At 48.0% G+C, this 26347-nt stretch overlaps 1 long non-coding RNA gene and 5 other non-coding genes across 6 annotated transcripts; 2 read left to right on the top strand and 4 right to left on the bottom strand.

Moving 5' to 3' along the window:
* The first annotated feature begins 7296 nt into the window (after positions 1–7296).
* On the top strand, positions 7297–7407 carry trnal-caa (transfer RNA leucine (anticodon CAA)). Its single transcript has 2 exons — positions 7297–7334; positions 7362–7407. It is a non-coding gene; the product is annotated as a tRNA-Leu (tRNA).
* Positions 7408–8121: 714 nt separating this feature from the next.
* Positions 8122–8194, top strand: trnak-cuu (transfer RNA lysine (anticodon CUU)). The gene has a single exon. It is a non-coding gene; the product is annotated as a tRNA-Lys (tRNA).
* Positions 8195–9493: 1299 nt separating this feature from the next.
* trnai-aau (transfer RNA isoleucine (anticodon AAU)) lies at positions 9494–9567 on the bottom strand. Its single transcript has one exon. It is a non-coding gene; the product is annotated as a tRNA-Ile (tRNA).
* Positions 9568–13476: 3909 nt separating this feature from the next.
* On the bottom strand, positions 13477–13550 carry trnai-aau (transfer RNA isoleucine (anticodon AAU)). The gene has a single exon. It is a non-coding gene; the product is annotated as a tRNA-Ile (tRNA).
* A 1594-nt stretch (positions 13551–15144) lies between these two features.
* On the bottom strand, positions 15145–15595 carry LOC142385519 (uncharacterized). Its single transcript, XR_012770199.1, has 3 exons — positions 15506–15595; positions 15307–15422; positions 15145–15218 (listed from the first exon to the last, which is right to left on the bottom strand). It is a non-coding gene; the product is annotated as an uncharacterized LOC142385519 (long non-coding RNA).
* A 2146-nt stretch (positions 15596–17741) lies between these two features.
* Positions 17742–17814, bottom strand: trnar-acg (transfer RNA arginine (anticodon ACG)). Its single transcript has one exon. It is a non-coding gene; the product is annotated as a tRNA-Arg (tRNA).
* Positions 17815–26347: the final 8533 nt, after the last annotated feature.

Here is a 26347-nt window from a genome sequence, read left to right as displayed (position 1 = left end):
CTCATCTAAACCCTAAGACAACACAACCAACAGAACAGATATTAGTTAAAGGACATTTTGTTCAAGTTTTCTTTTATCTATCTACTATTCTACAGTTTATTGGGTGGAGGGAGCAGGTTGGGTGGAGGCAGCGGGCTGGGTGGAGGGAGCAGGCTGGGTGGAGAAAGCAGGCTGGGTGGAGGGAGCAGGCTGGGTGGAGAAGGCAGGCTGGGTGGAGGGAGCAGGTTGGGTGGAGAAAGCAGGCTGGGTGGAGGGAGCAGGTTGGGTGGAGAAAGCAGGCTGGGTGAAGGGAGCAGGCTGGGTGGAGGGAGCAGGTTGGGTGGAGAAAGCAGGATGGGTGGAGGGAGCAGGCTGGGTGGAGAAAGCAGGCTGGGTGGAGAAAGCAGGTTGGGTGGAGGGAGCAGGCTGGGTGGAGAAAGCAGGATTGGTGGAGGGAGCAGGTTGGGTGGAGGGAGCAGGCTGGGTGGAGAAAACAGGCTGAGTGGAGGGAGCAGGCTGGGTGGAGAAAACAGGTTGGGTGGAGGGAGCAGGCTGGGTGGAGAAAGCAGGCTGGGTGGAGGGAGCAGGCTGGGTGGAGGGAGCAGGCTGGGTGGAGAAAGCAGGCTGGGTGGAGGGAGCAGGCTGGGTGGAGGGAGCAGGTTGGGTGGAGGGAGAAGGCTGGGTGGAGAAAGCAGGCTGGGTAGAGGGAGCAGGTTGGGTGGAGGGAGCAGGCTGGGTGGAGAAAGCAGGCTGGGTGGAGGGAGCAGGTTGGGTGTAGAAAGCAGGCTGGGTGGAGGGAGCAGGTTGGGTGGAGAAAGCAGGCTGGGTGGAGGGAACAGGTTGGGTGGAGAAAGCAGGCTGGGTGAAGGGAGCAGGCTGGGTGGAGGGAGCAGGTTGGGTGGAGGCAGCAGGCTGGGTGGAGAAAGCAGGCTGTGTGGAGGGAGCAGGTTGGGTGGAGGGAGCAGGCCAGGTGGAGAAAGCAGGCTGGGTGGAGGGAGCAGTTTGGGTGGAGGGAGCAGGCTGGGTGGAGAAAGCAGGCTGGGTGGAGGGAGCAGGCTGGGTGTAAAAAGCAGGCTGGGTGGAGAAAGCAGGCTGGGTGGAGGGAGCAGGCTGGGTGGAGAAAGCAGGCTGGGTGGAGTGAGCAGTTTGGGTGGAGGGAGCAGGCTGGGTGGAGAAAACAGGCTGAGTGGAGGGAGCAGGCTGGGTGGAGAAAACAGGTTGGGTGGAGGGAGCAGGCTGGGTGGAGAAAGCAGGCTGGGTGGAGGGAGCAGGCTGGGTGGAGGGAGCAGGCTGGGTGGAGAAAGCAGGCTGGGTGGAGGGAGCAGGCTGGGTGGAGGGAGCAGGTTGGGTGGAGGGAGAAGGCTGGGTGGAGAAAGCAGGCTGGGTAGAGGGAGCAGGTTGGGTGGAGGGAGCAGGCTGGGTGGAGAAAGCAGGCTGGGTGGAGGGAGCAGGTTGGGTGTAGAAAGCAGGCTGGGTGGAGGGAGCAGGTTGGGTGGAGAAAGCAGGCTGGGTGGAGTGAACAGGTTGGGTGGAGAAAGCAGGCTGGGTGAAGGGAGCAGGCTGGGTGGAGGGAGCAGGTTGGGTGGAGGCAGCAGGCTGGGTGGAGAAAGCAGGCTGTGTGGAGGGAGCAGGTTGGGTGGAGGGAGCAGGCCAGGTGGAGAAAGCAGGCTGGGTGGAGGGAGCAGTTTGGGTGGAGGGAGCAGGCTGGGTGGAGAAAGCAGGCTGGGTGGAGGGAGCAGGCTGGGTGGAGGGAGCAGGCAGGGCGGAGGGAGCAGGCTGGGTGGAGGGAGCAGGCTGGGTGGAGGGAGCAGGTTGGGTGGAGGGAGAAGGCTGGGTGGAGAAAGCAGGCTGGGTAGAGGGAGCAGGTTGGGTGGAGGGAGCAGGCTGGGTGGAGAAAGCAGGCTGGGTGGAGGGAGCAGGTTGGGTGGAGAAAGCAGGCTGGGTGGAGGGAGCAGGTTGGGTGGAGAAAGCAGGCTGGGTGGAGGGAGCAGGTTGGGTGGAGAAAGCAGGCTGGGTGGAGGGAGCAGGTTGGGTGGAGAAAGCAGGCTGGGTGAAGGGAGCAGGCTGGGTGGAGGGAGCAGGTTGGGTGGAGGGAGCAGGCTGGGTGGAGAAAGCAGGCTGGGTGAAGGGAGCAGGCTGGGTGGAGAAAGCAGGCTGGGTGGAGGGAGCAGGCTGGGTGGAGAAAGCAGGATTGGTGGAGGGAGCAGGTTGGGTGGAGGGAGCAGGCTGGGTGGAGAAAACAGGCTGAGTGGAGGGAGCAGGCTGGGTGGAGAAAACAGGTTGGGTGGAGGGAGCAGGCTGGGTGGAGAAAGCAGGCTGGGTGGAGGGAGCAGGCTGGGTGGAGGGAGCAGGCTGGGTGGAGGGAGCAGGCTGGGTGGAGGGAGCAGGTTGGGTGGAGGGAGAAGGCTGGGTGGAGAAAGCAGGCTGGGTGGAGGGAGCAGGTTGGGTGTAGAAAGCAGGCTGGGTGGAGGGAGCAGGTTGGGTGGAGAAAGCAGGCTGGGTGGAGGGAGCAGGTTGGGTGGAGAAAGCAGGCTGGGTGAAGGGAGCAGGCTGGGTGGAGAAAGCAGGCTGGGTGGAGGGAGCAGTTTGGGTGGAGGGAGCAGGCTGGGTGGAGAAAGCAGGCTGGGCGGAGGGAGCAGGCTGGGTGGAGGGAGCAGGCTGGGTGGAGGGAGCAGGTTGGGTGGAGGGAGAAGGCTGGGTGGAGAAAGCAGGCTGGGTAGAGGGAGCAGGTTGGGTGGAGGGAGCAGGCTGGGTGGAGAAAGCAGGCTGGGTGGAGGGAGCAGGTTGGGTGTAGAAAGCAGGCTGGGTGGAGGGAGCAGGTTGGGTGGAGAAAGCAGGCTGGGTGGAGGGAGCAGGTTGGGTGGAGAAAGCAGGCTGGGTGGAGGGAGCAGGTTGGGTGGAGAAAGCAGGCTGGGTGAAGGGAGCAGGCTGGGTGGAGGGAGCAGGTTGGGTGGAGGGAGCAGGCTGGGTGGAGAAAGCAGGCTGGGTGAAGGGAGCAGGCAGGGCGGAGGGAGCAGGCTGGGTGGAGGGAGCAGGCTGGGTGGAGAAAGCAGGCTGGGTGAAGGGAGCAGGCTGGGTGGAGGGAGCAGGTTGGGTGGAGGGAGCAGGCTGGGTGAAGGGAGCAGGCTGGGTGGAGGGAGCAGGTTGGGTGGAGGGAGCAGGCTGGGTGGAGAAAGCAGGCTGGGTGGAGGGAGCAGTTTGGGTGGAGGGAGCAGGCTGGATGGAGGAAGCAGGCTGGATGGAGGGAGCAGGCTGGGTGGAGGGAGCAGGCTGGGTGGAGAAAGCAGGCTGAGTGGAGAAAGCAGGCTGGGTGGAGGGAGCAGGCTGGGTGGAGGGAGCAGGCTGGGTGGAGGGAGCAGGCTGGGTGGAGAAAGCAGGCTGAGTGGAGAAAGCAGGCTGGGTGGAGGGAGCAGGCTGGGTGGAGGGAGCAGGCTGGGTGGAGAAAGCAGGCTGGGTGGAGGGAGCAGGTTGGGTGGAGAAAGCAGGCTGGGTGGAGGGAGCAGGTTGGGTGGAGAAAGCAGGCTGAGTGGAGAGAGCAGTTTGGGTGGAGGGAGCAGGCTGGGTGTAAAAAGCAGGCTGGGTGGAGAAAGCAGGCTGGGTGGAGGGAGCAGGCTGGGTGGAGAAAGCAGGCTGGGTGGAGTGAGCAGTTTGGGTGGAGGGAGCAGGCTGGGTGAAGAAAGCAGGCTGGGTGGAGGGAGCAGGCTGGGTGGAGGGAGCAGGCTGGGTGGAGAAAGCAGGCTGGGTGGAGGGAGCAGGCTGGGTGGAGAAAGCAGGCTGGGTGGAGGGAGCAGGCTGGGTGGAGGGAGCAGGCTGGGTGGAGAAAGCAGGCTGGGTGGAGAAAGCAGGTTGGGTGGAGAAAGCAGGCTGGGTGGAAGGAGCAGGCTGGGTGGAGGGAGCAGGTTGGGTGGAGGGAGCAGGTTGGGTGGAGAAAGCAGGCTGGGTGGAGAAAGCAGGCTGGGTGGAGGCAGCAGGCTGGGTGGAGGCAGCAGGCTGGGTGGAGGGAGCAGGCTGGGTGGAGAAAGCAGGCTGGGTGGAGGCAGCAGGCTGGGTGGAGGGAGCAGGTTGGGTGGAGGGAGCAGGTTGGATGGAGGGAGCAGGCTGGATGGAGGCAGCAGGCTGGGTGGAGGGAGCAGGCTGGGTGGAGGGAGCAGGTTGGGTGGAGGGAGCAGGTTGGATGGAGGAAGCAGGCTGGATGGAGGCAGCAGGCTGGGTGGAGGCAGCAGGCTGGGTGGAGGGAGCAGGCTGGGTGGAGGCTTGGAGCTGTGAGGTTGCAGAGGAAAGCGTCTCACCTTGAAGTCCTGACAGCAGTAAGTCCAGAGCATCTTCATCATGAAGCCTTCATCTTCCTCTCCTTCACTCGCGGCCACATCTCCCAGAAGCCCGTCAGTCTCTTCCGAGTCAGGCTGTGCTTTCAGAGGCTCGCCCGTTTGACTTAACAGGTAGCCAACAGCCAGCAGCTCACCTACGGAAACATAACAAACACACACACAGATAGGAAAACACTTCTTTACTCTTCATACATATTAGTGACTCAGTCATACAAACAGTTGTTTTACCTTCACAGATAGCATTTTGAAGTATCTGTGTATTTAGCTGGAGGTGTGAAGTTGGGGACGTATTCTCGGCCGAGCACCTTCAGGCTGTTGTTGATGCATCGTGTCGTGTCTCCAGCATATGTGAGAAGACACGACGGCTCGCCGCTCACTGCTGCAGAGCCCCGATCCTGATTCCACCTGTTAAGGCCTTCCAGGAGATAGAGCTGGAAATTCAGCAGATTTGCACTAGTTCCTGAAAAAAACAAGCAAAAAAACAAAACAACATATTTATGCCTTAGAAAAATTGCTTGTTGATCCAGTTTGGACATCAAATCCAGCTAAGAGGTGTAATCATGTAGAGAGGGACTCACCAGGAATAAAGCTGTTCAAATGGCAGTGAAATGACTCCAGAGATGTTGATCCTCTGGCACAGCGGCAGCTGCTGAGCTTGATGCCACTCTTGTTGCGTACGACCTGTCTAAGAACGTTTGATGAATGCCGATTTTTTTGTACATGGGCACATTCTAAATTTCACTCATACGATAGGATTTAGAAGGGATTCTACGCACTAATGATGAATGAGGGCCCTGTTGTCTGGACTAGAGGTTAAACAATCAACTCATAAGTTTCTTCATCTGGCTTTCATCCTCATTTTGAAAGTTTATGGAAAGTTGCAAAAGAGGTAGTTTCACGTGGGATAAACTTGACTGAATTGTCCCATGTCAGTCTATGTCAAGAGAAGGAGAGTCTGCAAAGGTGCTTTTGTCACACAGCGTATTCTATTATGTTAACGTGATGAACGTCCTATCCTTTGTCATGGGTCTTGGCCAGGGTGCAACTTGCTTTTCTAAAAGAGAGATGGTTCGAAGTCCCATAAGTTGCGTTTGACACCTTCCACCCTTTGGAGTGACTGAGCTTCTGAGTAAAGGCCTGCGCGGGACTGTAGATTCTGTAATAGTCCCGCTCCCGCCCACACTTTTCATATTTTGTCCCGCTCCCGCCCGCAATTCCCGCATGATTCAGACATTTGCGTTACTTCTCACGGAAGTTCTTGTCATTGGCTTGAGGAAAGAAACATGATCTTATATCTGCGCACACCACTGTCCGATCCTTCACGTGGGGCACATAGTGCAGGAGCGCATTAGATGGCACAAGCAGCTGAGGCTTTACAGCAATAAGCCTACCTACCAAAATCTACCGTGAATATTAAGAATAATACATTGTACATATGTTATATGCCACCCCTCACATTTCCATTCTTGGAAGTAAAAGTATATATTTTTAGTTAATATGATTTTAAACACAGCGGCCCTCATTTATCAAGCCGTCGTAGAAAGCATCGTAGATATGAGCGGAGAACTCGTCGTACGCAGAAGCTCAAGTGAGATTTACAAAACATGCGTACCACACCAATCCCATCGTAAAACAGAGCGGCTGTTGATAAATCTGGCGGGTGAAATCCATCGTAATGATCCTAACCACGCCTTCTATAAAAGGGCCGCACCTCTAGATTTGCGACATGGATAGACAAAAGACGGCAAAGAAACGCTGTCAACGCTGTTGACAGCTGGGACGGCTGTCAACAGCGTTGGCGATGTAAATCGCAGACCGGACGAGTTATGTATTTTCCCCTACTGTGATGGTCAATAAAATGTGATAAACTCCAGATTAAATGAAATCTAAAATTGAACGATGTTTTACTTTTTCTCCAATAAGATCAGGAAGAAGTGGTCCGATATGAAATTGGCCACAAAAAAGGTCGCAGCTCTCGGACGCAGCATGTCACAAACAGGGGGGGGGGGGGGGGGGGGGGCTCTGATCCAGGTTTGGATTTGAGTGCCTTGGAGGAGAGGGTGGCTGGCCTGATCGGAGCTACGTCTTTTTTCCTTGAATAACAGAATGTGCAGGCTGGTGGGATCTCTGGGTACGGGGTCCTCTGGATGTACATCTGGAAATGGCACTCCATTTTTTTGGGCAATGTATGGAGAACCCCGCATGCAATAATAATATTGCATACCTTTTCGGGCGTATATAGAAGGGTTCCCCCGCAGCCGAGAGACAGATCCACCTGCCCTTTAGGTGCCCTAACCTCTCCACAGTGCGCAGTGTTAAAGCGCCTCTCCTGTTCGGTGTGAGGGTGCGCGGTTGAATAATGAGCCATCACTCTTCCAATTACGGAGTTGTACTTGTTTAATTTATTTAATTTGCGTTTATGTTTATATTTATGTTGAAGTCAAATAAAACATGGGCCTTCTTTGAAGTGATAAGTCTGTAATTTTAACCAAGGGATTTGTTGCGACTCATAAGGCACGCACTAGTGACGCTGCTGTTTATGTATGCTATTGCAGTCACCGCAAGTCAAAATGGAAAAGTGCGTACACGGCCTCAGACCTGTCGTGGCGATTTCATCTTTCCTGCGCTCACGATGGATTTGATAAATGCCAACCTTTGCGCAGAAAAGAACGTACACACGACCTACGCACGTTTTTCGTCTTACGCAAGTTTGATAAATGAGGGCCAATGTGATGGAGCCCCGCCCCCTACTTTGAGTGGATTGGAGTATAAATATCTAAGCCTACAGCTCGCGTTACATTGATTTCAATGCAAACAAGTGGAATGAAAACAATATGAGTTATTAATTACCCTACCTTTTCTAAACCCAGAATGTTGAAAATCTAACATGTAATCCAATTATTATTTAAGTAGGTTGCCCTGCCCCTCGTCGCTGCAATGCGCATCTCCTGAATAAAACGAGAGTTTACACAGTCAGGAAAGCGATGGTGTCAGGATGGCCGAGCGGTCTAAGGCGCCAGACTCAAGGCTTCATTCCTTCCTTAGCACAGGGACTTCTGGTCTCCAAAAGGAGGCGTGGGTTCAAATCCCACTCCTGACACTAATTTCTTGCTTAAATCTTACTTGCTTATTAGAAGACCATGAAGAAAGCCATGTCAGGCCATGGTGAAAAAGGGCATTTATCTCTGAAGACAGGCCTTCAGTTCCTCCCATTAACATACACAATTCTGATGTGCGATGAGGTAGTTCTCCTGCTACATTAAGCTCTTTTCCACTCGTACTTACTCACAACCACCTCAATGTGGGTGGGGTCGTTATAGCAAGGAGGTCCAAAAGTCCTGTGATGTCAGTTTTATGTGACAAAACATGACACAACAATTTAGGACATCAAGGCGAAGGTACCTGCTACTTGGTCTGTGTCTTTGCGTCTAGTAATCCACCTCGTTGATGATCACAGAATACATCAAATCCAGCTGTTGCTGTTGCCGGGTTCTTTTTAAGGAGTGGCTTTCATGACTCATCCAGTGACATCACTCCCTGGCCAATCAGTTGCCTGCAGTCTGTAAATGTCACATTCTCAGCTGGACTCAACTCGACCCCGACCGAGTAGGTGCTAAAAATGTTCCACCTTGTGCCAGGTGGTATTACCTCTTGGAAAACCCTAACAGCTGAGTGGGATCCAGTCGAGTGGAGTAGGTAGAGGTTGAAAAGGGAGGAATGTGTTCCGATGTCATTTGAAATCTCTGAAAGTTGACTTTGGCTTTTTTTTATCTCTTCTTTTTTTTCGGAAGGCATGTTTTATAACATGTGGATAGCCAGGCTAGCTCAGTCGGTAGAGCATGAGACTCTTAATCTCAGGGTCGTGGGTTCGAGCCCCACGTTGGGCGTAGCAGTTTTAATAATCAACAGATGTTTGATCCGGCACTTAAAGTCAAAGTTCAGCCCTGTTACCACCATCACAGCGTCCTCAGTGGTGCCTCTTTAAATGATTACAAACGTCCTGAAATGCACAAAATGAATCAAAAACATTCAAACTTGCGTAAGAGCATTACGTTTACTTTTCTTTGGGCTCATGTCATTTCTGTATTCCCCCGTTTGCTCAAGTATGATCATTCACTTTAAAACAAAAGAAGGAAAATCTGAATAACAACCCATGGCCTCTGGCCCTCTCTTGCTTTCATTACTCATCCAGTGACATCACTCCCTGGCCAATTAGTGGCCTGCAGTCTGTAGACGTCACATTTTCGGCTGGACTCAACTCGAATCCCTGCCGTGTAGGTGCTAAAAATCTAGCTGCTACCAGCTGTTACTACCTCATAGAAAACCCTAAAACCTGAGTCGAATATAGTAAAGTGGAGTAGCGTTTTGCATTTTGGTTCACGTTTGTCATATTTTACAGTCAGGGAAGCAATGGTGTCAGAATGGCCTTGTCCGTTAGGCCACATGGTCTCACCTGAGTCATCCGGCCGGTACAGGGGTGGTCTGCTGTCAAGTCTGAAACAGCCAGGAATAAAATTGTACCTCCAAGTCTGAGGCTCTGATCCTTAGTTGGAAAAGGGTTGAGGGCCCTCTTCTTGCTTAGAACCAGTTGCTGCCTCAAGTGGAAGAGTTTAGGGATCAGACCATTTTGACCACGACTGGAGGATCTCGTTCTACCAGTCGATCTTCCTTCCAACGCTCACCTCTGGTCACTCCTTATGAGTGGTGACTAAATGAATGAGATTGGGAATGCATAAGGGCTGAAATCATCTTCCACTCTGTGGTTATTAGGCTCACCCTCTTGGATCAGGGTGATAGGCGTAGTCATCTGGAATACGCTGAGAATACAGTCTCTGCCGCTCTTCTTTGAATGAAGCCAGATCAGGCGGTATGGGCATCTGGTCAGAATATCATGTAGATTCCCCCCAGGGGAGATATTTTGGATCAGTTGCACGGTGAGGAGGCCTGAGGGAAGGTCCAGGACTCACAAGAAATAAACCATGCTGGTCTTGCATTGGTATTTCTGTGTGTCCACCCGAGAAGAGGTGTAGATTATGTCCTGTGAGAATCGGGGCAAGGGATGTCTGCTCACATTGCTTCCCCTGTGATCCGTTCCAGGACAAGCAGCATCAAATATATTGATATATCTTTAAAAGTCATGTGTTATGGAAGGGCGCCTACACATGTGCTGTTGTTGCCGATAATCGTGGCCAGTATGGGGATTGAACCCATGACCTTGGCGTTATTAGCACCACGCTCTGACCAGCTGAGCTAACTGGCCTGATTTTGAGTTACCCTATGAGCAAATTTTTGCGAGAATAAGTGCTCTCAGTGTTTTCTCTGTTACCTATTTACAGTTTCTCAGTCGCTTTGGTACAATTCTCAAATCATCCTCGCCATTTGCAAAACAGTACGCCATTTCTCAAAACTATTTGGACAAATAGCAAAACACCATGGATGACCTGCAAAAGCCACTTTCTTGCTCAAAATCCTTAGTTCATCTCTCAAAACTAAATATCTGTGTCAATGAACATGTCAGTGCCATCAGAATGTCAAGTCCTTGTGTCATTGTGTACGGATAAGACAGTCAAATTGCTTAGTCATGTTGTCAATATAACAGTGTACTCTGGAGGGATGTTCTGATGTAAACTATGGCTAAGTTTTGATGACAATTATTGTAATTTACACCTTAGTGTATGTGTGAGATTGATTACAAGAGACAAGATTCACAATTAACCTTTTACTGTTTGTAATTTGTACAAAAAAGAAAAGACAGCACTGCATAGCACAAAGAAAAAGTAGAAATGTGAACCTACAATCTAGTAAGGGAAAACTGTACATACAGTGCTGTAGGAATTACAGTGCAGACAGTCTTCCTAGACCTGTTGACGTTCCTGTCTGTATGGCCACATATTCTCATCCACGTCACATTGAATATCATCTCTTGCGATGCAGCGTGGAAAGAATCTTCTTGAGTGTCTTATCCAGCCTCTGCAGGCATCTGCTGTGATGTCCACACGCCGCATCCATGGCAGCCAGAAGGGTAATTTGTGTATGTGGCTGGCGATCATACACTTTCCAACGCCACGCAGAGAAAAACTTTTCAATGGGGTTAAGGAATGGGGAGTAGGGTGGGAGGAACTCCATCAGCATCCTATTGTGAGCTGCAAACCATTGCCTGACGATGTTTGAGCGATGGAAGCTGACATTGTCACAAATTACCACATGCTTTGGCAAGTCATCTCCAATCTGACCTCTCATGTTCAGGGATGGGATCCCTGTAAAGAGCGTCTAAAAAGGTGACTAGACGCTCTGTGTTATATGGACCAATAAGGGGAATATGCGTTAGCACACCATTTTCTGAGATGGCAGCACCCATTGTTATGTTCCCACCCCGTTGGCCTGGCACATCAACTGTCGCTCTGTGCCCGATGATATTTCGCCCACGCCTTCTGCGTTTTGTGAGGTTGAAGCCAGCCTCATCCATGTAGATGAAGCTGTGCGGTGGCTCGCTTGCTTCCAGTTCCATTATACGCTATATCCAGAATACACAAAATTAGTTTTATGAGTTACATGCATTTTCATTTTGATAAGGTTACATCAAATGTATACAGCACATATTGCATCTTCTTTTCTACAGCCATAGAACATGTGTAAAGGTCACACTTACTGTACATCACTATGCAGTGTTGTACTGTATACTGTGAAGTACGGCTACTGTATGCTCATACATGTTTTACCTGTACATAATGGTAGCGCAGCTCCTTCACTCTTTCTTAATTTCTTTCAAAGGGAACAGTGTACAGCTGTTTCATATGCATTTGGTGTCTTTTCAGTACCCTGTCAATTGTTGAGATGCTGACTGTTTGGATGTTTGCAAAGATGTTGTTGTCCTCTTTAATGGCACTCTGTATCTCCCTAAGTCTTATGGCATTGTTCTCTATAACCATGGTGCAAATGGCCTCCTCCTGTTCAGGTGTGAAAAGGGGCCCTCTGCCACCCCTGTGAAGTTGTCTTGCAGTCCTATGTGGAAACAATATAGCAATGCAAAACACAAAATTGAGTAAGATAAAATGTCACTGTATGAAGTATACTTACTTATATTGTAATGTGGAATACTGTTACATTGTATGAAGCATTACAGAACAGTGCCTATTGTTGGATTACATACCTGTTCTCTCGACGAAAAGTCTGAACGACTGAGGACACAGTTGTTCTGCCAACATTTGGCTGCACCCTTCGACCAGCCTCTGCCATTGTAAGCCCATGATTGAGAACATGGTCCACAAGGGTGGCTCTGATCTCATCTGGAACGCGCACATGTCCTCGGCCTCTTCTGCCTCTTCCTCTGTTCTGCCTCCCAACTCCTCCGCCACGCAACCTCACTCCTCTTCCTCTTCCTCTTCCTCTTCCTCTTCCTCTTCTCTGTGGCTGTTGGCCCCGTCTAATTCCTTCCATTGTCAGACATTGAAACATTGTGTTGTGCTCCAGCTATATATATATTTGTCAGTTGATTGGTCGTTAGAGAAAGTCAACATTCACCTGGGAGCAATTTACCAATTCAGGACAGATTTTGAATAAAAGTCTAATGGAAATGTATAGAAATATGCTTGACATATTATGACAACTTGTTCAACCATTTTGCATGTAAAGACCTATACGATGAACTAATGCCTTAATGTTGTGGGGGGTGAGACTATTCAACAGAGACCTGTACAATACATTTTGATCAACATGACAAAAGCAATTGATAATGTAGGAAACAGCAGAGAATTGTACATAATCATGTGCATGGATGTGCCAAAGCATTGGCAACTTGCTGAAAGAAATGAGAAACTGCTTGTTTGATGTGCACAAGTGACACAATGATGTGACAATTGAACATGTAGTTTTGAGAATTGCAACTCTGATCTGAGAATTGTCCAAAAGCGACTGAGAAAAACTGTAAGTCACACAAACATTCTATACAGCTTGCCTTTGGTATTGCGGATTTGGATGTTATCAGCAGGTGAGATGAAAGACTTTTAGTTCTTCAAAAAATTGCTTTCAAAGCAATTATTTTATCATTTGTTATATGCTACAATGACTCGACGTGATAGAACTTACTCATTCAAGTCTCTCTTCTTTTTTTATAGCTTGAGTGTAGGCAGTATGGGGAAGCCAAGATCATTGCGCAACATCAGCTTAACTTTGGAATTTTTTTTACCAGTAACAGACTGGTAAAATCCTCCGACTTTAATAGCATGCCATTCAGAGGATTTCTGACACGGAGTACAACTAGCAAAGTACTTACCAGCTTTCACCATGTGTTTATTTGGTTAGTACTCAGTACAGTGCTCTTGATTTCTGTACATATATGACAGCATACAACTAAACAAGACAACCACGAAGGGACTCAAACCCTCAATCTTCTGATCCGAAGTCAGACGCCTTGTCCGTTAGGCCACATGGTCTCACCTGAGTCATCCGGCCGGTACAGGGGTGGTCTGCTGCCAAGTGTGAAACAGCCAGGAATAAAATTGTGCCTCCAAGTCTGAGGCTCTGATCCTCAGTTGGAAAAGGGTTGAGGGCCCTCTTCTTGCTTAGAACCAGTTGCTGCCTCAAGTGGAAGAGTTTAGGGATCAGACCATTTTGACCACGACTGGAGGATCTCGTTCTACCAGTCGATCTTCCTTCCAACGCTCACCTCTGGTCACTCCTTATGAGTGGTGACTAAATGAATGAGATTGCGAATGCATAAGGGCTGAAATCATCTTCCACTCTGTGGTGATTAGGCTCACCCTCTTGGATCAGGGTGATAAGTGTAGTCATCTGGAATACGCTGAGAATACAGTCTCTGCCGCTCTTCTTTGAATGAAGCCAGATCAGGCGGTATGGGCATCTGGTCAGAATATCATATAGATTCCCCCCAGGGGAGATATTTTGGATCAGTTGCACGGTGAGGAGGCCTGAGGGAAGGTCCAGGACTCACAAGAAATAAACCATGCTGGTCTTGCATTGGTATTTCTGTGTGTCCACCCGAGAAGAGGTGTAGATTATGTCCTGTGAGAATCGGGGCAAGGGATGTCTGCTCACATTGCTTCCCCTGTGATCCGTTCCAGGACAAGCAGCATCAAATATATTGATATATCTTTAAAAGTCATGTGTTATGGAAGGGCGCCTACACATGTGCTGTTGTTGCCGATAATCGTGGCCAGTATGGGGATTAAACCCATGACCTTGGCGTTATTAGCACCACGCTCTGACCAGCTGAGCTAACCGGCCTGATTTTGAGTTGCCCTATGAGCACATTTTTGCGAGAATAAGTGCCCTCAGTGTTTTCTCTGTTACCTATTTAAGTCACACAAACATTCTATACAGCTTGCCTTTGGTATTGCGGATTTGGATGTTATCAGCAGGTGAGATGAAAGACTTTTAGTTCTTCAAAAAATTGCTTTCAAAGCAATTATTTTATCATTTGTTATATGCTACAATGACTCGATGTGATAGAACTTACTCATTCAAGTCTCTCATCTTTTTTTATAGCTTGAGTGTAGGCAGTATGGGGAAGCCAAGATCATTGCGCAACATCAGCTTAACTTTGGATTTTTTTACCAGTAACAGACTGGTAAAATCCTCCGACTTTAATGGCATGCCATTCAGAGGATTTCTGACATGAAGTACAACTAGCAAAGTACTTACCAGGGGCCCGTTGCACAAAAGTAGGATAAGGGATTAAGCGGGGATATGTTGCCTATCCTGGATATACTTATCCGTGATCCGGTTGCACAAAAGTAGGATAAGGGAAGTGGGATATGTTCAGACCTAAGTTACCATGGAGATTTATTCTGTGAAGCTAGCCTGCTCCAGACCAGGCTAAGTTCCAGGATCTATTTAATCTCATTCCTTATCTCAGTCAGCGGTCGCCACAAATGGAAACCAATATTTGTTCCACTGCCTAGAACACATTGTTAAAACATTTAACTATACCCACTATCATTATTGAAATATTTGTGATAATTAATTGCAATCTTTTTAGATAATTGATGATTTTAGATGAACCACTAGATAATTTAGTTTCCCCACAGACTACACATAAAGTACGTCGCCATATAAATATAAATACACATTAGAGAGTACCATGATGTTCCTTTATTGAACAAGGATGAATCAAAGCAACTAAACCATCAGCTTCTTTCAAAACTGAAGTCACACAGTGCTCTACAAGACAAAAAGCACAGAATCAAAGCATGCAGTTTGAGACAAACGGTTTGTAAAAATGGCCTATACAAATAAAATTGACTTGCCTATACAGCACAAAAAACCTAACAAAAATTCCTCTGCCATAGCAGGCCCAACTTAAATCAACATGCATATTAATTAAAATAATTTAACACCTATTGGTCTCTGACCAGCCGACCACAGTCGTCATCCGGGAAGATGGCAGGAATGTCCCAGTCTATGAGAGCTGGCACTCTGGGGGCCCTCTCCTTTCTCAGGCAGGCCACATTGTGGAGGACAGCACAGGCCACAATGATATCACATGCCCTGTCTGAGCTGACTCTCAGGTGGTTCAGACACTGAAAGCGTGCCTTCAGTAGGCCAAATGTCATTTCTATCCGGGCCCTTGTTCTGGCATGGGCATGGTTGTGTGCCAGTTGTGCCTCCAGAGGGTCTGCAAATGGAGTGAGCAGAAAAGGCTGGCAGGCATACCCTCTGTCACCCAGCAATACACCCAGGAATTCACCTGTGAATACAAAATGTTACCATCACAACCTCATAAGTAGTGACATTCTTAACACAGTCATGATGTTAAAAGTGGTTATCAATAGAGGTTCTGTGGCTCACCTTGTGATAGGCGCCAATAGAGTTCCGAAACACTCGGGAGTCGTGGACCGAGCCGGGCCACTTTGCCACAACATTACTGAACAAATAGTCAGCATTGCAGACCATCTGAAATGATAAGATGTTAAACCAATTAATGCATATAACAGGCAATGTACAGTGTTCATTAATTAACTTTATCAAAAGTCATGTTCACCTGTACATTGATGCTGTGGAAGTTTTTCCTGTTCACAAAATCCCCCTCATGGCCACCTGAGGGGGATTTTATTTTGATGTGTGTGCAGTCCACTGCACCAATGACATTGGGGAAACCTGTAATACGATGCAATGAGTATCTTACTCTGAATGTTATCATTGTAATTGTAACTGTCATTTTTTTTTTTTTAAATTCTTACCTGCAATCCTATAGAACTCCTCCTTGATGTCACAGAGTCTTCTATGCCCAGGGAAGGAGATGAAGATGCTTGCAAGTCCTTTAATTGCGGGTTTTTTTTCACTACTAAAACAGTACAGGCAATGTGTGGGCAGGCACATTCTTAATAAAAAGTTGCTGCCATGTCTATTTTGGTTGCTTGCTTGCGCTTGACTCAGAGCGCGGATCTCAAACACATGAGAAGCTATACAGAATCATACGCGGCGGACAGCACAGCTTTATGCCAATTACGCACACAGGCTCCACACCTCCACACGCATCGCGTCTGCAATCATAACTCATTAGGGGAAATCACATTTTGCCAATATTTTAGAGACCCCCCAACATTTCCCAAATCGCGTTTTCGGGGGGGTCTCGTGTCAGTTTCAGGGGGTCTCGGATCCCCCGAGTCCCCCGTAGTTCGAACACTGCCTAATTGTGATAGTTTCAGTGGAGTGGTGAGTGTGTATTTGTGCACTACTTACGCATTCAGGCAGTCAGCAATGGTTTGCCACGCTTGCTCCCTTTGTTTTTTAACTGTGGCAGTATTTCCTTTTTGTTTTATTTTCTCCGTCACCTCTTCATATGCTTCCATTAATAATTATTGCTCCGCTGGGGAGAAATACACCACCCTTGTTGCCATGGTGAATCAGTGAATCTATGATCGATCGTGGGATCTATTTAAGCAAGCCGTGTGCAGCACTTATCCAGGATCGCTTTCACCTGGCTTAATGAATCCGTGTCTGCTCATCCTGGATTGGCCTTTGTGCAACACACTAAGCCTGGGCGCCCATGTTTTGGATTCCTTGAACCTGGCTAAGTAATTCATCCTGGATGTCTAAATCCTACTTTTGTGCAACGGGCCCCTGATCCGTAGTCAGATGCGTTATCCATTGCGCCACTAGCCCTTAGCAAATAAGATAGCGAGTGGAACAGTCTTTCGTAAAACAGCATATTCCAAAAGCTTTGAAAGGATTGACGGAGTTGGCCAAAAGAGCCTCTGTGCACAAAACTTTGGCACATCATTCCAGCCGGAATTGAACCAGCGACCTTAGGATAACTGTTGTTGGGCACCTACAGTCCTCCGCTCTACCAACTGAGCTATCGAAGGGAGCAAAGACAACATCCTTTTCATTAATCCTGTATGAATGCATGTAACCAGGCTTAAGATGCGTATCATGGGACACCTGCAGTTCTCTGCTGTACCAAATGAGTTATGGAAGGGAGCCAGGGGCTTGGGCCTGTTTATCAGTTAAATAAACACAAAAAGTGATGAGAAACCATCAGTTTCAGATGCATTTCAGATCAAATCAGCCTCAGTTTCTATCATGCATTTAGTCGTTACAACAACATATCTGGCATCTATCTGGGAAAGTCTCCACATCGTCCAACACAGATGTTGATCCTCAATATACCCTCACATTGTCCAGCGCAAAAGTCCAGCCTTTTTTTTTTTGGTTCTTTTTTGTCAGGTCTATCCATCCATTCTTTTGGCACATGATTTTCATCTTCTGTTGTTAGGATGTTTATACTTTGGGTGTGGCGGTGTGTGAAAACCCTCCCTTTAGAAGAGCTAAAAAACACAGAACATATGCGGCCTTGGTGACTCATTAAAAAGGCACTATTTCTCATTGGGGCCTGTTTGATACTTTGACCCCTTTTATGCTCTTTAAATGGGCAGACCTTCTGCATTTGTGCTGTTTGATTCTTTCAGACCTTTGATACGGGACAGAGGTCTGTAGACAAAATTATTTTCTTAAAAGTTTAAGAAATCTAAGTTGAAAGTGGGATCTTTTTTCAGCGATGCAAACAATTTCGGTCAGGTGGTTGCCGCGACGTGGATTCAAACCTGGGTTGCTGCGACCACAACGCAGAGTACTAACCACTATACGATCACGGTCGGTTGTGGGTTTTTGTCGTGTGTGGCTTTGATGTGATCCGAAACACCTTCGTATCCCAAGGATAGCATATGTAGCTCTGCGGCATGTGGCTGGCAGGCATGTTTTTTTTTTTGTGTGTTTGTAGCAAAATCATTGACAGCAGAGATAAAGAGGAAGACGAGCTTTCCTTACGGTGTGGGGTCAGCTACATGTGTTGCAAGATGACACACTGTGAGGTATCTTTGGGGCGTAAGTGAGCTGGGATACCCAGGGAGTAGAAGGTTTAAAGCGATCCTGTTCTTTAGCAGTGGGAGAAGTGAGAGACTAAAACCAGCGTGCCGAGCTAGCCAGGAGTTGAACCTAGAATCTTCTGATCCGTAGTCAGACGCGTTATCCATTGCGCCACTAGCCCTTAGCAATCTGATATAGAGTGGAACATTCTTTCGTAAAACTGCATATTCCAAAAGCTTTGAAAAGATTGACGGAGTTGACCAAAAGAGCCTCTGTATACAAAAGCTTGGCACATCATTCCAGCCGGAATTGAACCAGCGACCTAAGGATAACTGTTGTTGGACACCTACAGTCCTCCGCTCTACCAACTGAGCTATCGAAGGGAGCAAAGCCAACATCCTTTTCATGAATCCTGTATGGATGCATGTAACCAGACTTAAAGGGATAGTTCTTCTCTTTTGACATGAAGCTTTATAACATCCCATACTAGAAATATTATTTAAGAACATTTTCTTACCCCCCGCTGCGTCCTATTAGCTGAGTTACAGCCGCGTTTTGGGGGTGAAGTAAGTAGTCCGGCTAGTTGGCTGGGGCTTCACATATAAAGCGTTTTTCTTCTCAAAAGAATATGCATTCAAAAGAGTAATAGATTTCTATCACAAAATCGTATCTTGCGAAAAAGTTACACCTCACAATTGTTTGGCACTAGGTTGCAGTATCAATGCGCGCTGCCGCCTGGCGACAGCTGCGCCTGTTTCACGGTGTTTACTGCTCGGAAAGTTAACGTAATCATGTCTGACTACGACACTGATGATGAAGACATCCCTTTTACCACAGAGCTAAAGAGATATCTTCATGAACCAGAATATACAGATGCCGAACTTCCCCAGATGGAGTTAGAACGGGCAGAGAGAGAGAGGAGGGACAGAGAAGTGGTACCAGCTGAAGTTGGAGCCACAGCTGCAGCTGTGAGACACAGGGTGACCGCCGACAAATGGTGGTGCACTTGTTCGAAGCGCCCAGTAATGCCAACGGAGGTGGAAAGACTGTACCACAATATAAAGCATATACAACAAAAAAAAGTTTGTAAATGCTAAAAAAGTATAAATGAGTACACTTGTGTCTTCTTTTTAATTTCTTCCAGCCACTGCTCTTTAGTTACAGTTTCACCAGGGGGACTTTTGCCAATTTACCCTCTATATTGGTTGTGTCCTGTTTCAGCCATTCTGAACTGCCCGCATTTTTTGCACGTGTTGTGCAAAACTTTGCGGGTCAGTTTTCGGGGTGCTCTATTAGGGTGAGTGGAGCCTGCTATGGGAGCCGGAGCAGGGGCCAGAGGAGGGACCAAAACAGGAGCCAGAGCAGGAGCCAGAGCAGGAGCCAGAGCAGGAGCCAGAGGAGGGACCAAAACAGGAGCCAGAGCAGGAGCCAGAGCAGGAGCCAGAGCAGGAGCCAGAGCAGGAGCCAGAGCAGGAGCCAGAGCAGGAGCCAGAGCAGGAGCCAGAGCAGGAGCCAGAGCAGGAGCCAGAGCAGGAGCCAGAGCAGGAGCCAGAGCAGGAGCCAGAGCAGGAGCATGTGGAGGAGTGGCAGAGAACGTCCAAAAACTCGGTGTCTGTAGAGTAGTGGGGATAACACGAACCTGTGAGGCCACTGGAGCAATTGTCATTACCTGAGGCCTTTTGGGTGGAGCAGGGAGAAGCTGCCGCTGTTCTGGTGGATTTGTATCATCTGTAAATTTTAGCTTTTTTTTTAATTTGGCCTGTCCCACAGTGTTAGGGGGTAAACTGTACATATGTGTTGGTTCTGAATGTGGTATGGCATAATGGGAACGTATATTGGCAGGGAAAAGTGGGTCAGCAGCTACAGAAAACCGGCTAGGAAGGTTTAGCCCTTGTTGCACCACAGCCGTTTCCTGCCTTTTCACCCTTTGATTATGCCACTGAACCAGGGTGGTGTAGCTCACATCCACCAGCTGCAAGGTAGTCTGCTGCATGATAGCTCCGTTTGTCAAAATGAGCTGCCTGATCTTTCTGTAGTCCTGAAGGATCAGATCCCATCTTGAGAATGTGCCTGTCCCTCTTTTTTTTTGGACTACGATGGATCCTGCAGAGGCGAACAAAGATGGGCTCCACTAGGCGGCAGCAGTCTGGCCATTGGGAAGATGGGGCTGTGGTTGTTAAGGCATGACGCTTCACACTTTCCACCCCAGGGGTAAATTCCTGCCTCTTTTTGGGGGACCTAAACCTCCCAGTGTTCAGTTTGTCTTGGTGCCTTGCAGCAAATACCACCCTCTGCTTGTCAAAGTCCAGCAGGCTCTGCCACAGAGCAACAATGCTGCTCACCTACACAGGGAAATAACACAACTGTACATGAGGACACAGCAATGTTCAATTGAGCTGAGGTGTGTGCATAGTGCATGTATGCAGCAAGCAACAACACGTTACTGACCTCCTGGTTGCTCAGCGTCAGAGAGGTTTTGTTCCTCAGCTCCACCAGATACTCAGCCAAGCTGTCCACTTTGTCCAGGCCTGGTACGCCTGCCTCATCTAAACCCTAAGACAACACAACCAACAGAACAGATATTAGTTAAAGGACATTTTGTTCAAGTTTTCTTTTATCTATCTACTATTCTACAGTTTACTATATATTTCACACCTCAGACATACGGCCAGCTATGGCAGGCTGGGTGGAGGGAGCAGGCTGGGTGGAGAAAGCAGACTGGGTGGAGAAAGCAGGCTGGGTGGAGAAAGCAGACTGGGTGGAGGGAGCAGGCTGGGTGGAGAAAGCAGGCTGAGTGGAGGGAGCAGGCTGGGTGGAGGGAGTAGGCTGGGTGGAGAAGGCAGGCTGGATGGAGGGAGCAGGCTGGGTGGAGAAAGCAGACTGTGTGGAGAAAGTAGGTTGGGTGGAGGGAGCAGGCTGGGTGGAGGGAGCAGAATGGGTGGAGAAAGCAGACTGGGTGGAGGGAGCAGGCTGGGTGGAGAAAGCAGGTTGGGTGGAGAAAGCAGGCTGAGTGGAGGGAGCAGGCTGGGTGGAGAAGGCAGACTGGGTGGAGAAAGCAGACTGGGTGGAGAAAGTAGGTTGGGTGGAGGGAGCAGGCTGGGTGGAGAAAGCAGGCTGGGTGGAGGGAGCAGGCGAAAGCAGGCTGGGTGGAGGGAGCAGGCGAAAGCAGGCTGGGTGGAGGGAGCAGGCTGGGTGGAGCAGGCTGGGTGGAGGGAGCAGGCTGGGTGGAGAAAGCAGGCTGGGTGGAGGGAGCAGGCTGGGTGGAGGCAGCAGGTTGGGTGGAGGGAGCAGGTTGGGTGGAGAAAGCAGGCTGGGTGGAGGCAGCAGGCTGGATGGAGGGAGAAGGTTGGGTGGAGGGAGTAGGTTGGGTGGAGGGAGCAGGTTGGGTGGAGAAAGTAGGCTGGGTGGAGGGAGCAGGCTGGGTGGAGGGAGCAGGTTGGGTGGAGAAAGCAGGCTGGATGGAGGGAGCAGGTTGGGTGGAGGGAGCAGGCTGGGTGGAGGCAGCAGGTTGGGTGGAGGGAGCAGGCTGGGTGGAGGCAGCAGGCTGGGTGGAGGCAGCAGGCTGGGTGGAGGCAGCAGGCTGGGTGGAGGCTTGGAGCTGTGAGGTTGCAGAGGAAAGCGTCTCACCTTGAAGTCCTGACACCAGTAAGTCCAGAGCATCTTCATCCATGAAGCCTTCATCTTCCTCTCCTTCACTCGCGGCCACATCTTCCAGAAGCCCGTCAGTCTCTTCCGAGTCAGGCTGTGCTTTCAGAGGCTCGCCCGTTTGACTTAACAGGTAGCCAACAGCCAGCAGCTCACCTACGGAAACATAACAAACACACACACAGATAGGAAAACACTTCTTTACTCTTCATACATATTAGTGACTCAGTCATACAATAGTTTAACTAAACAGTTTTTTTACCTTCACAGATATAATTTTGTAATACCTGTGTATTTAGCTGGAGGTGTGAAGTTGGGGACGTATTCTCGGCCGAGCACCTTCAGGCTGTTGTTATTAATACATCGTGTCGTGTCTCCAGCATATGTGAGAAGACACGACGGCTCGCCGCTCACTGCTGCAGCGCCCCGATCCTGATTCCACCTGTTAAGGCCTTCCAGGATATAGAGCTGGAAATTCAGCAGATTTGCACTGGTTCCTTAAAAAAAACAAGCAAAAAAACAAAACAACATATTTATGCCTTAGAAAAATTGCTTGTTGATCCAGTTTTGATATCAAATCCAGCTAAGAGGTGTAATCATGTAGAGAGGGACTTACCAGGAATAAAGCTGTTCAAGTGGCAGTGAAATGACTCGAGAGATGTTGATCCTCGGGCACAGCGGCAGCTGGTGAGCTTGATGCCACTCTTGTTCATGCTGCCTACTTCAGTGTACAACGGAATCCCTGGAACATCCTGGATGCATTTTATGTGCCGTTTTTGCACACGCCAGATGTGATCCATCCTCACTTCATCCAGCAGAGGAACACCCATCAGGTCTCTCCCTTTTGGACCCCTTAGCTCCTCCAGCAGCCGTTCTAGTTGTACAAGAGTTGCTTCCTCTCCCCGAGTCCTCCTACGGCAGAAAGTACTCAACTCTTTTTCGTTTTCTGATAACGTGGAGGTGCGTCGCTTACTTAAAAAAATCCGGGTTATTGTAATTTTGATTTTTTTGTCGTAAAGTGGGTACTGACGTCATCGTCGTGCTACTGCCACAGACAGCCCACAGACCTGCTGCCTATTTATTCATTCGGCTAAAATTCAAAATTACAGTAACCCGGATTTTTTTAAGTAAGCGACGCACCTCCACGTTATCAGTGCTAGTGTACAGTAATTAATAAATTATAAACAGCATAGTTTGTGCCTGTATAACGTTGCCCATAGGAAACCGTTTCATGGCCGAATATCTCAAGAGAGCAGCCAGACGCCTCTCGAATATCTTCGGAGCAGCTCCAAATGTTCAACAACAAGCAGGGGTGAGTAGAACATCATGTTATAATGTGAAATCAAGGGCTCAATGTAAAAAAAACGGTCTTGTCCTTTAAGCTGGAAGCTCACATTAGAGCTGTTGTAAAATCCAGCTTTTTTCACTTAAGGCAGCTAGCCAAAGTTAAACCCATTCTTCCCAGAGAGCGCGTCGATTGCGTTCACACCAAACTCGGCTCGGCAAAAAGACTAGGGTCCGACGCGGGTCGAAAGGCGAGTCGAGTTGACGCGGCAGCCCGGGTCGGCAGTGTGAACGCAACAGCGGCCACGCTAAATTCACGGATTAAAAGCGGGTTATTCGGCAGTGTGAAAGGGGCTAGTGATTCATGCATTTCCCAGCTTCAGAGGGTTCAAAATGCTGCTGCACGACTTTTAACAGGTACACGAAAATTTGACCATATTTCCCCTGTTTTAGTTTCTTTTCACTGGTTGCCAGTATATTTTAGGATTCATTTTAAAAGCCTTTTATTTGCTTTTAAAGCTCTTAATGGCCTTGCCCCTCCCTACCTGTCTGAGCCGTTACATCCTTACACACCCTCCCGCTCCCTCAGGTCAGCTGACCAGTTGTTTCTCAGGGTCCCAAAGACAAAGCGCAAGCTCAGAGGGGACCGTGCTTTTTCTGTGGCAGCTCCCAAGCTATGGAATGACCTTCCTTTGGACATAAGACAGGCCTCTTCACTTGTTGTTTTTAAATCCCAACTTAAGACCCATCTTTTTTCTTTGGCTTTTGGCACAATCTGAGATGTTTGACTTTGTTTTATTGTGTTTACTGTAGGAGCCATTTGAATAGTTTATGTTTATCATTTATTGTCTTTAAAGGAGCACTAGGTAGCATTTTCACCTAAAATCATAGCCTTCAGGAGTTTAACAAAGGTTAAACAAGTCAATGGTAAGCGAATGAAGCCTGTCTCGCTCCCAACAGGGGTCTGTATGCTGAAAATCCCATATGTAACTTCGGCAGGAGCGACCCGCTTCTGAAGTGTCGTGATGCGCGAGAAGAGTCGTTTGTGTTTACGGCACTTAGCTAGGTACTGTATGCTAGCTGTAGTTGTAGGCTATGTGTTCGCTTGCGTTGAAGAGCTAACACCAAGCGTTTCATATTCTGCCTTTCACAGACTGAAAATGAAACGTTCGATGTTGGCACTTCCCATCTTCGTGAAATTTCTCCAAGCGTGATCTTGTTCATCTACCATAGTGATCTGCGTTTTAGATCGTAAAGAGACAGGTGATGACGGTGCTCTAATTCCTCCTGAGTTCGAGACGTAGCCTAGCTTCAGAAATACACGGACTGACCTGATTAGAATAAGAATAGCGTTTTGATCCGAACAAGAATTGTTATCTACAAATGAAAATTGATTAATTTGTGATTGTAATCGGAATAGTGTAGAGCTAGTCTGCGTTTATTGCGGCGTGTATGTTGGTAGTGCCTGCGCGCATCTGTCTAAGATGTAACTTTTGTAAGTGTCTGCTAATACAAAGGAATCACTCCACGAATACACCATGATGAGGGAAGAATCCCATTCAAGATCAGCAACAGTCCATCCATACATCCATACATCCATTATGTGCCGCTTGTCCGGGGATCGGGTCGCGGGGGCAGCAGCCTGAGCAGAGAAACCCAGACGAGCTGTCCCCGGCCACTTCCTCCAGCAACAGGATTATAGCATATTATCTTGAGTTCTCTCTACAGAAAATCTCTGATTATAGTATCTTACGTGGGCAGTCTACACTTATAAATCAGATGACCTAACTGCACTGACTAAATAACACAACGGCAGCATTCGCCACGATGGTTAGTTAGTGGGTGTGTACAGGTGGGCATTTTTACGACAGTGTAGAATTTCAGTTTGACCAATAGAGATCGCTATACTGCCGCTAAACTACCTTGTATCCCTTTAAATATTATCATTTACAAATTCCATTTTTTTACATTCAGAACTTCATTTGTTTCTCTACATCTAATATAATTCCTGTCTTGAGTATGTATGAGTTAGAGTGAGTGAATGAGTGAGTGTGAATGAATGAGTACGCCCTCTACAGGCAAAGGGGGAAATATGCCGGAAGGTATATAGGTGTGCCATCCGGATGCCAATAGGAGGGTTCGGTGATGCGCACACCATCAAAGACCGTGGCAAAGAGAGGAGAAATGAATGTACATTGGAATCCAGAACATGAGAAACTTACAAAGCCACTTGAACCCTTAAAGTGTGTAATTTATATTATTTCTGTTAATAAACCACAATCAACTTTATTTTCGACTCCTCGACTGTTTAACACGAGTCAGTGATCATCACACCGAACCCCAGAAATTGTCAAACAAACAAAGGTCAATGGGACACCAAAATAACACCAAGGTTTGGACAATACATTTACATCTTAATTACTTTAGTACTGCTTTTATATTTGACCCTTCTATTTTATGATTGTATTGTATTTTATGATTGTGTATAGCACTTTGGTCCTGTGGGTGTATAAAGTGCTTTATAAATAAAGTTGGTATGGTATGGTACTGACTACTGACTACTTCTTTAAAAAGTAACTTAGTTAAGTTACTAAATAAAATTCACTTCATTTAGCATAAATACTTATAACAATAAAATAACATACTCGGAATCTAACGGCACTTAGGCCTATGTAAATGAATGAACATGCAGGCCTATTTTGAACATCCCATTGAATCTGTAGTTGTCTAACATTAGAGCAGCAAGAAGTGGTTTTATTAAACAAAAACAGTATAAAAAAATCTAAATACTCTTTCTTCACTTCATTTAACTGAAATACTTATTACAAATTAAATGCTTTTTTTTTACTTTATCAAATCTAACTTAAATACTTCTTATAAAGAATAAAGTAGCGTTTCTTGACTCAATTTAACATAAACACTTCTTTAAAAAACAAAATACAATAGACATTCTTGACTCCATGCATTTAACTCTGATTGCATCTATCCATATGAATTACAGTAACACTTAATGCTATGGTAGGTAATCCTAGAGAGCTAGCAAGAGAGCTAGCAAGATTCGAAAATGTCCCCTCCTCTAAGCTCCACCCCACCCTCCCCATTCCGTCAGTGCTTCATCCAAAGCCGGTAGAACCTCGTGCGCACATGGAGCAGGGAGCCGACAGAGGGGGGCGTAGGCAGAAAGCAGAGGCATCTGATTGGTTTTTTGTAGGCGACCAATCCGAGATCAGCGTCCCGCTGATCTCGGATTGGTCAGCTTTTTCTCAGTCCTGCAGCTGCCACAGAGGTCTGATTATTTTTGTCCCTTTTTCTAAATACATCTTGTATAGATTTCTCTCAGGATAGACGGACCATTTCACCCAGTATTACAAAATGTGTTTCTGAACAGGATTACCAACCATGTCTTTAAGTTATATTGAACATCTTAATGAACCTGTAGTTGTCCCGTATTAGAGCAGAAAGGAGTGATTTTACAAAACAAATCAGAACAAAACCCGTATCTGTATTCATGACTTGACTTTTAGTTGCATTTATGCGAGAAACTGTGGAGTGGGGCAAGTAAACCAGTGATTCAGTGACCATCAGTCATTCACTCGCAGCGATGCAGACAAACGGACGGTCATATCACGTAACCTGCTGATAATTATGGGCCCAAGTCTATGACAGTCAAGTTTTTGACCGAAAAATGTCACGTTTATCTTGCTGTATCCACCCGTTGACCAATAAAAGTTTAAAGAAACCTAATTGATCGTCATACCCGTCGCTTTGCAGAAATGTTTGTATGC

This window comes from Odontesthes bonariensis, chromosome 8, assembly GCF_027942865.1.
Source record: "Odontesthes bonariensis isolate fOdoBon6 chromosome 8, fOdoBon6.hap1, whole genome shotgun sequence".
Classification (NCBI taxonomy): Eukaryota; Metazoa; Chordata; class Actinopteri; order Atheriniformes; family Atherinopsidae; genus Odontesthes; species Odontesthes bonariensis.
This window is presented reverse-complemented; position numbering and strand designations above follow the sequence as displayed.